Source organism: Lathyrus oleraceus, chromosome 7 (genome assembly GCF_024323335.1).
Source record: "Lathyrus oleraceus cultivar Zhongwan6 chromosome 7, CAAS_Psat_ZW6_1.0, whole genome shotgun sequence".
Lineage (NCBI taxonomy): Eukaryota > Viridiplantae > Streptophyta > Magnoliopsida > Fabales > Fabaceae > Lathyrus > Lathyrus oleraceus.
In genome coordinates this window covers 357,432,922-357,444,933 of record NC_066585.1, presented here as the reverse complement: position 1 = coordinate 357,444,933, position 12,012 = coordinate 357,432,922, and the positions used below count along the sequence as shown (strand labels likewise).

Below are 12,012 nucleotides of genomic sequence, written 5' to 3'. Positions count from 1 at the left end.
TAGGTTATGTTTCACCTGAACTAATAACATTGCAGAGTATGAGGCATGCATCCTAGGACTCGATGAAGTCATTGACTTAAGAATCAAGATCTTAGAAGTATACGGAGTCTCTGCTCTCGTTATCAATCAAATCAAAGGGTAATAGGTGACACATAATGCTAAGTTAATCAAGTATCGAGACCACGTGTGAAAGATGATCACTTACTTTGATGAAATCACTTTCCATTATATTCCTCGAGAAGAGAATCAACTAGCAGATGCCCTAGCCACTTTATCATCCATGTTCAAAGTTAAGTGGTACAATGAAACACCTTTTATAAGGATCTAATGTTTGGATGAACCAGCATATTGCATAGCAGTAGAAGCGGAAATGGATAATAAACCTTGGTTTTACGACATTAAACAGTTCCTACAGAATCAGGAGTACCCTACAAATGCTTCAAGCTGAGATAAGAAAACACTCAGAATATTGGCATCCCAATTCTTCCTCAATGGTGAGGTACTTTACAAAAGAAATCACGACAAGGTCTTGCTCAAATGCCTGGATGGATATGAAGAAGACATGCTTATCAAAGAGATTCACGAAGGATCCTTTAGCACTCATGCCAACAAACATACCATGGCTAAGAAAATTCTCAGAGTAAGGTATTACTGGTTGACTATGGAGTATGATTTCTTAAAATACATCAAGAAATGTCACAAGTGCCAAATTTATGCAGATAAAGTACATGTGTCACCTACTCCCTTGAATGTTCTGACTACTCCATTGCCTTTCTCCATCTAGGGTATAGACATAATCGGGATGATCATGCCAAAAGCTGCGAAGGAACACCGATTTATTTTGGTTGTTATCGGTTACTTCACCAAGTGGGTAGAAGTTGCTTCTTACACCAACGTGACGAGACAAGTGATCGCACAGTTGATGCTACATGAAGTATACCTGAGTGTATTGCACGCTCAAAGATACAATAAAGTTTCCATCGAACTTTATTTATTCTCGAAGGAAATGGAACATATCGATAAAACCCAGGGGGAAAGAGAAAAAGGGTAAGGAAGTAGGTTATTCAAGGGGAAGGTATTAGTATCCCTCACACCCCTTGTGCTCAATGAGAACCATTTTGTTCTTTGCAAGAACAGTTGTTAGTATCTGAAGACTACTCATGAAAGGAAAAAAAGGTTCGAGTAATTAGTGTGCTCGCCAAGGATTGGGGCCCTCGTGCCTACGTATCGTCATAGTGCAATAAGGAAATCAGAGCTCCGTATTTTATGGTAGAAAATACAGATGCGTTAGTTATTTTTAATGAACAATATTAACGTCTACGTTCCACTGTTAACGTGCTTGTATGCTCGAGCATGGGAGACTTAAGTGTTTGTTTGTTTGTTTGCGATAGAGTGGATGCGCTTGGATCACACTCTAGCCGTTAAAAAATACTTGTATGCTCACACATGGAGGCTTAAGCTTCATTCACGGTAGAACGAAAGTAACACATTCTATAGGAAAAGGTTGCCCAAAGGCAGAAATAAGTTTGATGAGGCGAGTTTGCTTTTATTTTGAAAAGGAAGTCTTGATTTGAATCATACTAAAGTCTATGAATGAAGGTGAATATGATGAGCAACTGGGTCATTCGTCCCGTACCCAAAGATATTCAGAATGAGGATAAGAATGCTCCCTCTCATCCCTTCTCAATTGCTTAAGGATCGTGGCGTACAATTCTAATCGTATTGTTAATTGTTTTTGAGTTTACTCACAAAAATTGTTTTAGTCTTACTGAAACAAATAAAATAAAGGGGAAATGAGAAAATCTAGAAGGTCGAAGTCTGATCTTCAGTCTGCATCCCATATCTATGTAGAAAGACTTGTCAATTATTCAATTTAAATGGCATTAAAGTCTATGAATAGAGGTGAATACGATGAGCAATTGGGTCATTCGTCTCGTAACCAAAGATATTCAGAATAAGGGTAGGAATGCTCCCTCTCTTCTCTTATCTACTACTTAAGGCTCATGACATGCAATTTGTATCATAACAGACGAGTGTTGAAGCTGAATCTCCTAGTTGCTTCCTGTGACAAAGTGTTGCTTTGAAGACAGGGACTTGATAATCATTTGATTCAAATTGTACTAAAGTCTACGAATAGAGGTGAGTACGATGAGCAACTGGGTCATTTGTCATGTACCCAAAGATATTCAAAATAAGGATATGAATGCTCTCTCTCTCACCCCTTCTCTATTGCTTAAGGCTCATGGCACACAACTTGAGTCATGATTGATAGGTGTTGATACACCTTTGTTGTGCTTGAACAGTAGTCCATTCTGTTTGTAATATGAAGGCCTTGTACTGACTTGAAGATTTGAACTCTTGATCTTGGTCTTGAGTTCCTGAGGTCCAGTACAACTTGAACACAAGGGACTTTCCCTATTAAGTGATCAAGGGTCTTTTGATCACTTGAACAGGCTTGATAATTGAGCACAGTGCAAAGGATTTGGTTGATCAAAGTAAACTTTGATCAACACAACCAATGGGAATGGAAAAGATCAATTGAATCATATACACAACATACCTAAGGGATTAATCAGTCAATTTACACCAGATGATTCTTTAAAAGCCCTAAATTAAGGGAACGTGCATATAAAGATATTTATAAACCCTAGTGGTTAAATTCTAAACATCTAAGTCTAAGGGAACATGCCATGGTTAAGGTGCAATCTAATCAGAAAAATCAACAAGGTTCTAACAAGAAAACAAATGGTTTAGTGTTCAACTAAACCTAAAAAATATTAATGAACAAACAAATTATAATCAATTAAGATCTAATCATGAAAGAATTAATCATCTAAAACATGAATGAATCAAATCAAATCACATCATGTAATCAACAATCATCATACAATTAACAATCTAAACCTAAACAAAACCTAGGTTAAATCATATATTTTTCAATTCATTTTTCAATAATTAATCAAGAGTTAATCAACTCAATTAGTTCTAATCAACCACTAATCATGTTAAAATCCTAATTAAAACTATCATTTAATCATATGTCAACATGAAAAATAATTTTACAAAAATTAACAAAACAATTAGCAAAAAAACAAGTGTGAAATAATGCAAATAGAGGGTACATTCAGAAGCCCAATGGTGAAATTAATGGGAAACGCGTGCAGGGCCCAAGCAGAGGCCCATACAAATTCTCAGCATGTGAACACGGGGGTGTACGGGTCCAGGTGTAAGACCCCAATTTTGACCCTAAGATCCCTCATGTTATCTCATCATTTACATTGACTTTGGGATCACACCTTGGCATCCTCCTTACCCCTCATTCATTGGGTTTGCATTGGGAAAAATCACCAAGCACATTTGATTGTATCATACTTTGTTTTTCATTATTTACTAACCAAAATACCAAAAATATGTCTATGTATAGCTTTATTTCTTTTTGTAGGTAATGTGTGCATACACCAATGCCTCATCAAGCTCACAACTAGGGTTTAAAACCATCAATGCAAGGAGAGTAATCAAAAGATGGTTCACATTGATTCTAGACCTCATATATGGGTCCCCGTGATCTTAATTTATCATTTTGATCAAGAAATCATCAAGAGTTTAAAGCTTGTTTGCCTTGGAAACCCTAATTGATCTGGGTATCTTGTGTGACTTCCTCAGCAAGTTTCTTCAGCAATTGATCAAATATTTCAAGGTATACTTCATTATACATCATATTATGCATATATTATCCTCCATGATTCCAATATATCAATAGAACTTCAAGTTTGCAAGTTGGTTCATGGTGGTTGACTAGAGAAAGTCAACTGGTCAAAACTGGGGTTCCCTAGACCCTATCTCCTACAATTTGTGTCATGTGAAAATTATTCCAAAATAACAATTACTCCTTATTACATTCAAAACAACTTTCATGTTAAGGACAAGAGCTAGATTTGCTTTCAAATTCATTGTTTATGGTGAACGATTATAGGTCATTTTGTTTGAACCCTTGTTAGAAGGTTAACTTCCAAGAACCATAACTTGCTCAACGTTTATGTGATGAAGGAAATCCAAGTTTCATGATAAATTTCAATATTTCCTCTACAACTTTTATTATTTAAGAAACTTCAAATTCAACTTGCAAGGGCATGTTCCAAGAGGAAACATTATAGGTCATTTTGGGCCATTACCATTGAACAAGCAATTTTCCTCAACTTCTAAAATGCATAACTCCTTCATGCCAAATCCAAATGAGGTCAAATTTGTGACCAAATTTAAGAGGTTTGAAATAGGTACAACTTTTATGAAGGAACTTTTTCCATTTAAAGCCCATAACAAAAGTTATTCAAGGTGGAAGAAGTGAACATTTGACTTGGTACTTAGAAAATTTTTATTTATGTTTGATTTTCCAAACTTCCACCTCAAAATTCATCATAATCCAGGCTTCAAATGGAAACGTGTTCAACATGAAAGTTGCTCCCCTTGATCTCACCTTTCCAAAAAGACCAAGATCACCTAATTTGGCCAAGGATTGAATGACTTATGCATGGCTTTTCTTCAAGGTTCCATTTGGATGAATCTCATGACCACTTTTTATTTCAAATTGCATGACTCCATGACACACTTTCAACATTGATTATGATCAATTTTGGACCTTTTGACATCATTTGATGGGCCTATCACATGCCCATGCATCCATGCAAGTGAGAATTACTATTTTTGGCATTTTGATGGAAGTGTGTGAAAATCAATTGCATTTCCTATAAATACAACCCCTCTTGCTCAAAATTAAGGACACCTTGCCCAAGCTTTGATCCTGCAACCATACCCTTCACCATTAGAGGATAAACTTGAAGGTTTTCAATTTCACTTCTATTTTGAAGTTGAAACTCCAAGAATCCAAGCCCTTCCTTGATCCAATTCACTTCCTGCAAGCAACTGAAGTCAAGTCAAGGCCAATTGGAAGCAAGATCAAGCAAGATTCAAGCTCCCTCGAAGGTGATTTTTCAGAAACTCCATCTCTTCGATTCTCTCTCAATTCTTCACCATTCTCTCTGATTTTTGGTTGACTGAAGTCCTACCAATATAGGCAACGAGATTGAGTTGCTTTGAGGTCAAATCAAAGTAACTCAGTTCATGATCCTCAAAATTCAAATCCCTATATCTTTTGATATACTTGGAATTGGAGAAAATTAAGGCCAGATTCGAGCTCCTGAGCATTTTTTCTTTGAATCCATGTCCTTGTTTTTTTATTTTAGTGAAGGTTGATGGTGGACCAGTCCGGTGAGGTCCACCAGAGAAGAAGATCGGAGCCCTAGTTCTGGTGGTGTGTTGGCACCCTCACATCCCTTTCATCATGTTTAAACGTTTTAATCTGGTCCCTTGCTTTTGCATACCATCCCTATGACGCGTTGACTGAGGTGTATGGTGTGAAGCGCGCGTGTGGCTATCAGATCTTCCACAACAATTAATGAGGGAGATCTTATGGCCCTTGTTTTTTCTATTTCTTTTTTTATTTCTAATTTTTCATTTAATCCATTTATTTTGTTTAATTCATAGAAATTTCATTTTTAATCCAAAAAATATGGGACTTTCACCTAAAATCTTTAAATATTTTTGTCTTAAATATTTTGAATTAAAATTATTTTTTGGATTAATTTTGATATTTTTCATGAATTAATTGTTTTTGTGCATATTTTTAATTGCTTAAAAATACTTTTGACTTTTTAAAAATAGTGAAATTTTTTGTCTAAGGTCCTTTGACCTTGTTTGGCCTTGGATAAATCCCTTGGCCATTTATTTTGTGTTTTAAAGGGATTTTAGGTTTTGACCAAGTAAAAATATATTTTAATTCATTTTTAATGTGATTTTTAATTGATTAAATGTTTAAAAATATTGTTGAGCCATTTTTATGGTCTTGTGATGTTTGACTTTATGTTTGGGCATTGGTCAAGGTTGATTTGACTTTTGTTGGATCAAAATCATTGAATTTAGGGGATTGATGTAATGTACATTTCATCTCCCAAAATGATTGGATGGTTTTGATTTGATGAAATTCCTCCCATGACCAATTTGTGTTTCTATCATCCCCTCCCTCTTCATCTTCATCCCTATTCTTCCCAATTCCCTCATTTGACCAATGAAATCTCTAATGTTTAAAGGCTAATTGATTCATCAATGACCTTTGTGTCAGATTAATCAGTACATGTATGACTGAGATAGGTCCCTCCCTCTTGATCTTTTATTTTAGTGTGTGGTATGTTTTAGGAGTTTGGTTCTTCATACCAAATCTCTAACATGCATTAACACCTAAATTTTTATTGTCCCGCCTCAGATAGTTGTGACTTCTACATAAGTCCAATTACAATTGCTTAACATAGAGCTAAATTTGACCCTTAAGGCATAACATTCTAGTAAGTGAGATTGTAAGTCTCTCATTCTTCATGGCATTGTGTGGAGACTTGACCTTTTTTCCTTTCATAGGATCTAGTGGCATACTTGTTGAATTATCCAAGTTGGAGCCCTTCTCATAGAAGATGTCTTTGTTTAAAGATTCATACTTGTGAATGAATGGTTGAGTGTTCTCCAAAGAATGACTTAATCAATTAAAAGACATTACTAACACTACTAACACTTTACTAACATTTGACTAACTCTTGTTAAATATTTCTTTACTTTCAAGTCATTTACTTTATGCAATTTAAGTTTCAGTCATTTATCATTCATTTCCATTTAAATTTCATATAACTTGTTTATGTTTATGTCATTTTTACTTTGCTCATTTGAGCCATATCTTGTGATTGTATATATTTGTTTGTGTGTTTTGGTTTTGTTTGTGGTCTTAGGATCTTAAAATACCTAATAATAACAAAAACCCTAAAAAACAGCTGGTGGACTATTGAATTTGATCTGAACTTTTGGACTTAGGATTAGGCAACATTCCCTGTGCAAAAAGGACTTGGCCAATGCCAACATTTTGAGCCCAAGCTATTATGAGTTGAGCCTTCATCTGGTGAAAGCCTTGGGATTTGTTTGAAGTCATCTGCTACTATGTCTTTGTACTTAATTGTCATTTTGATCTTATGTCTGATACTTTGTTCTGAGTTGATCAAGGAATATTTCATCTGATGCATTGGAAGACAAAGAAGACTGCTAGCTATAGGAATTGCTTGCTTGGATGTGGCTATCTTTATTTGATGCCTTGATCTTCATGATGTATGGATATTACTCATTGCTTATTGATTATTGCTTGATTACAGTCCAAGGGAAATGATTTTCTATATGACATTCTTGTCTGTTGGATTGCATCTCATTGGTCATATCTTTTCAACTCTTAACTTTTAATTTTATGCTTAAGATAACATCTTCATCTCCTCCCACTTCTTAAATTTCAAAATCTCTCCCTCCTTTTCAAAACTTTCTTTGATTTGTGATTTCAAACTTAGACTTTATTTTAATGATTAGAAACTTTGGCCTTATGCCATTGAATTTTCAAACTATTTCTTAAATCAAATTTGTAAATAAATTTAATCATATTGACTTAAAACTTCAAAAAGATAAAAAGAACTAACAACTTCATTCAAACTTTTGGTCCTTTGTGCCTTTCTTATTAAACTTTTGTTAAAAGCAATTCACCAACTTTGAAACTTTTACCACGAACTACGAGGTTTTGATCCCTCATTTTATGTTGGTACGTAGGCACAAGACCGAAGGTCTTGTCAAACACAAAAATATAATCAATGAATTCTTTTCTCATCCCCACACTCTATTTTTCTCAAACATCTTTTACACCAAAAACACATACACACATAAAGAAGGTCTCCCTAGGTGTACCTAGGACTCTTTGGGTGCTAACACCTTCCCTCTGTACCTCCTTACCTGTAATCTCTGGCATTTTATTAGTTTTGATTTGAAAACTTCTTATCTTTGGGGTTTTGTTCGTACTTTTACCTTTTCCATTGGAAATAATAAAAGCGTGGTGGCGACTCTGGTTTTATTGACGTCAAGTTTATCTATAGCTTGATGATCATAAATTTACCACTACACCAAACAGGTGTTAACAACGTATCTTAGCGGAAGGTTGAGGTAAAGGGAATGAAAGGATGATCCAGGCCACATGCGCGTTTGGGAAAAAGCTAAACACACTTATCACGTGGTGGAATTCATAATTAAAGATTCAAATAAAGTGATTCCCTCCTATGAGCTTAAGTCCTCCTCCCCCGCGCCAGAGGTTGCTTTCGGCAACGGAGGAGCCTCAATGCCTACACCATTCCCATCACCTTCCTCAATTCAAAGACCTAAACTCGAATATCCTAATAAACATATCCAATTCCTTGTGAATAGATCGAATCAAAACAGAACCTTGAAGAACCCAATCACCCATAAACTAAAATTAAATCATACTCTCTCTGAATAAAGCCCCAGGGGTTAGGGATTTGATTCCCCTAACCTTACTCGACATACCGGTAACTCATATGAGTGAATAAATAAATAAGAGTGGAGGTAACACACTAGAGTAATGTCGGAGATCAGGTACGAAAGCTTCTGAATCTTCAAATGTTTCTTTTCATTCGTCTGATTCTTCTTCCTCTTTTTCTTCTATGAATTCTGATTTTGAAACTTCCTGAGAGATCGTGAACAAGGAAATATAGAGGGAGAAAACTCTAAGTGTGATGAGGCTAAGCTCTACTCTATTGAAGCTTCAATGGAGTATGTCAAAGGATCTTTAGCTGAGGGTAAAGATAAAGGTTCTGAGATTTGAAGAGTGAATCATAGTGTTGAAGAGTGAAAATTGTAAAAATGATGAAAAGGGGATTTCTGAGAATTTTGGAGAATGAGAATCATGTTTTGTGTTTGTTGAATAATTGAAGAGTGAGGCCTGGAATTTATAGACTCTAATAGTCTGTTAGAGATGCAACTTAAATGCATCTGAAATTCATCTGAAATTCACTCGAGTTAGTTAGAGATTTTGAAATCAGTTAGTGTTAAAATGAGTGTGAAATGGAATGTTGTTAGCCGTTAGTTGGAAGTTGGTTAGAGTTATCTATAAGGGTGAAGTTAATATGTTAGTGAGAAAAGTGAAGTGAATTCTATTAGTGAGTTTAAGTGTTAGAAAACTTGCAAGGAAGTTAAAATGTTATGCATGTGGGTTTGAGTTTTCTGTTAAAACATTATGCAGGTTGAAATTTATTCTGTTATGAAAAAATATGCAAGTAACTCATATTTCTCTGTTAGCCAATGATGTAGGGTTGTCTTATTGTTCTGTCATGAAAAAAGCAAGTGAAATCGTGTTTTTACTTTTCTGAGTTGTACATTCAAATTCGCAGGTGCTTGGAAAGGTTAATTGAGTTGCTTTGAAGGTGAGTCATAGGCCATGTGGAATTGATTTGTGAGCTTGGACTCGTGTTGCAGTAGTGGTTTGTGCATGGAATTTGTATATTTGATGGTTGTGCATTTGTGCTCTTGATGTGGAATGTTGTGGTTAGGTTTTGTTATTGTTCATTGGATGCAGACTGATTATGCCACATATGTTGTTGTAGGGCTATGATGAGGTTGCCTTAACCTGCTGCAGGATTGATGTTTGGCTCGATGGATTACTGTAGATGGTTGTAGGCCGGTGTTTGCAATAATTGTTGCTGTAGGGTGCTAGGTATTATGACAGGTCGTGGCTTGGCTGTTTTAGGCTCATGTGATAGGTTATGTCATGTGGTCATTTTATTTGTTGTGATGGTAATGTCTTGTAATGTTTGGTGTTAATTATGCATGGCATTGTAAATGGAAATGGTTTGGAGTGTTTGGTTTTTTAATATTGAATGGATTTTAATGGTTATGCGGTCTAGGTTGGTATTTATATGTGTAGTATAAGCTTTAAATGGTATTGATTTTCAACTTGGATGGCATTGGTTATAATGTGTATATACGGCCATTTGTTTGGATGGTGTTATTGGATGCAAATGTGTATTAAATGGACTGTATTATAATGCTTGAAATTGATTTGTATGGTGATTTATATGTGTAATTTTGAATGGTTGGTTTAATGTAATGAAATTTTGAATGGTAGTGACATTTGGATTATGGAATTAGGTCTTGTATTTGGTTATGATTGTAATGAGATGAACATGTATTGCAATGGCTCATGAAATTGTTTATGTATTGGTTTGAAAATGTCTTATGTATCGTAAATTGCTTTTGAAATTGTCATGGATTATGGTTGGTTATGATGTGAAAATGAACAAGATTTGAAAATGACTTGGAAATGGACAATGCCTAGTGTAGATGACAAAGAACAAGAATATTATGGATGATAGCATGATAAGTTGACTTTGGTCAACTGGTTGACCAAAAGTCAACTTATACAAAAAGTGATGAAATATTGTAATCTTTTCCTCAATGCAATGTATGAACTATGTGACTAATGAATGGATTTATTTTGTTAAACCATGCTCTAATGAACTAATAGAATTCAGTTAACCAACTAAATTCAATGCAACCAAATGAAACAAACTTCTTAAATGAATTAATGATAGTGAAACTTAATGATCATGCCCTTACTTGACCAACATACACATTGAAACTTGGACCAATGGACCTCAAATGCACCTTGGCACACTATAGAACCAATGAATAAAACTTGGACCAAATGATGACCAAGAGAGCCAATGGATGAAGTGACTTAGATCAAATGAGACCAATTACAATATGAAATGAAATATGAATGTAAGCATGCCTCTAGGCCAATCACAAGGCGCCAAAGACTAGGGTTTAGCTCGGTCAAAACTCCAAGTCAAGCAATAACCAAACCCTCAAACCAAGTGAGAAATCAACACAAACAAAACATCAGTGTCATGAGCCAAGCTAGGGTTTTCATACCCCTCAAAGTAAACCACAAGATTCACAAACCTCAAAATCAAGAATTAAGGTTCATCATGGATGGAACTCCAAGATCCAAACTCCAAGGCCTCAAGCAACTAGGGTTTTGCACCTTTGATCACCATGATGGGCTATACACAATGACCATAGCATCACAACTCCTAGGGTTTTATCCTCAAGCAAACTTTGGGTCTTTGTTAAGTAAAATCAGCCTTAAACCTTAGAATCTATGGTTATGTTAGTACACTAGATGATATGGATATCCATGAATGAAAAATGAATCCTAAACCAAAAGGTTAGATGAAAATGAAAAGGGGAAGGCAAATTTTGGGATATGACAGCAGCCTCTATTTAATCATCTCGAATTTGAAGGTATGAATAGAAACGAATTTAAAACATTCATAGTAGGAGAGGATTAAAATAACAAAAAAAATAACCAAGAAATTTGACCGCAGGGAATGTATGAAATGAATGAAATGTGAGGTAAGGGTATTAATGGAAAATGGTTTAATGGATGGTGTATAAGATTTTTGTATATGGTTATCTGTTAGGGATTAGCTAAAATATTTGTGAGGAGAATGGGTTAGCTGTTAAGAACATGTAAACATGTATGATGTATGCAATATGCCATATATGTAGTATATGATTGATCTTTCTTTTTTGTTTCTCTTTTATTTTTATTTTTATTTCTTTTTCATGCCTCCACTAACAAGCTTTGGTATGTATCGGTGATTGAAATATTCCCGCAAGATTCCACGAAGGTAAAAAGATCATGTACTTGTGAAAGGCAAGTAACAGAGGATACAAAGATAAAACCAAAATCTTATGCAAAAGGAAAAGAGAGATGCCTTACCAAAGGCAAACAACTTTACTGGGAAATGATTAGATTTTCCACTACAAAAGGAAGAGGGAACTTGCAAAAGGCAAAAAAAAGGATATGATATTTCCTCATGCAAAAGACATATGAGAAAATCTTAGCAAAAGGACAAGAACACACACGATGGTGAAAGCGATTTCTCATGCAAAAGGTAATGAGAACCTCTTTACAAAAGATCAAGAAGGAAAATGAGGGTGAAAATTGACTTAGTTGGGGATATGGTTTTCTTGCATAAAAGGTAGCAACAGCTCATTAGCAAGAGATATTGGGAACTTCCTAACAAA

General features: G+C 35.1%; 1 long non-coding RNA gene across 1 annotated transcript; it reads left to right on the top strand.

Moving 5' to 3' along the window:
* The first annotated feature begins 8,211 nt into the window (after positions 1-8,211).
* Positions 8,212-9,820, top strand: LOC127106497 (uncharacterized). The gene is made up of 3 exons (XR_007795412.1): positions 8,212-8,514; positions 9,309-9,341; positions 9,522-9,820. It is a non-coding gene; the product is annotated as an uncharacterized LOC127106497 (long non-coding RNA).
* The last annotated feature ends 2,192 nt before the right edge of the window (positions 9,821-12,012 follow it).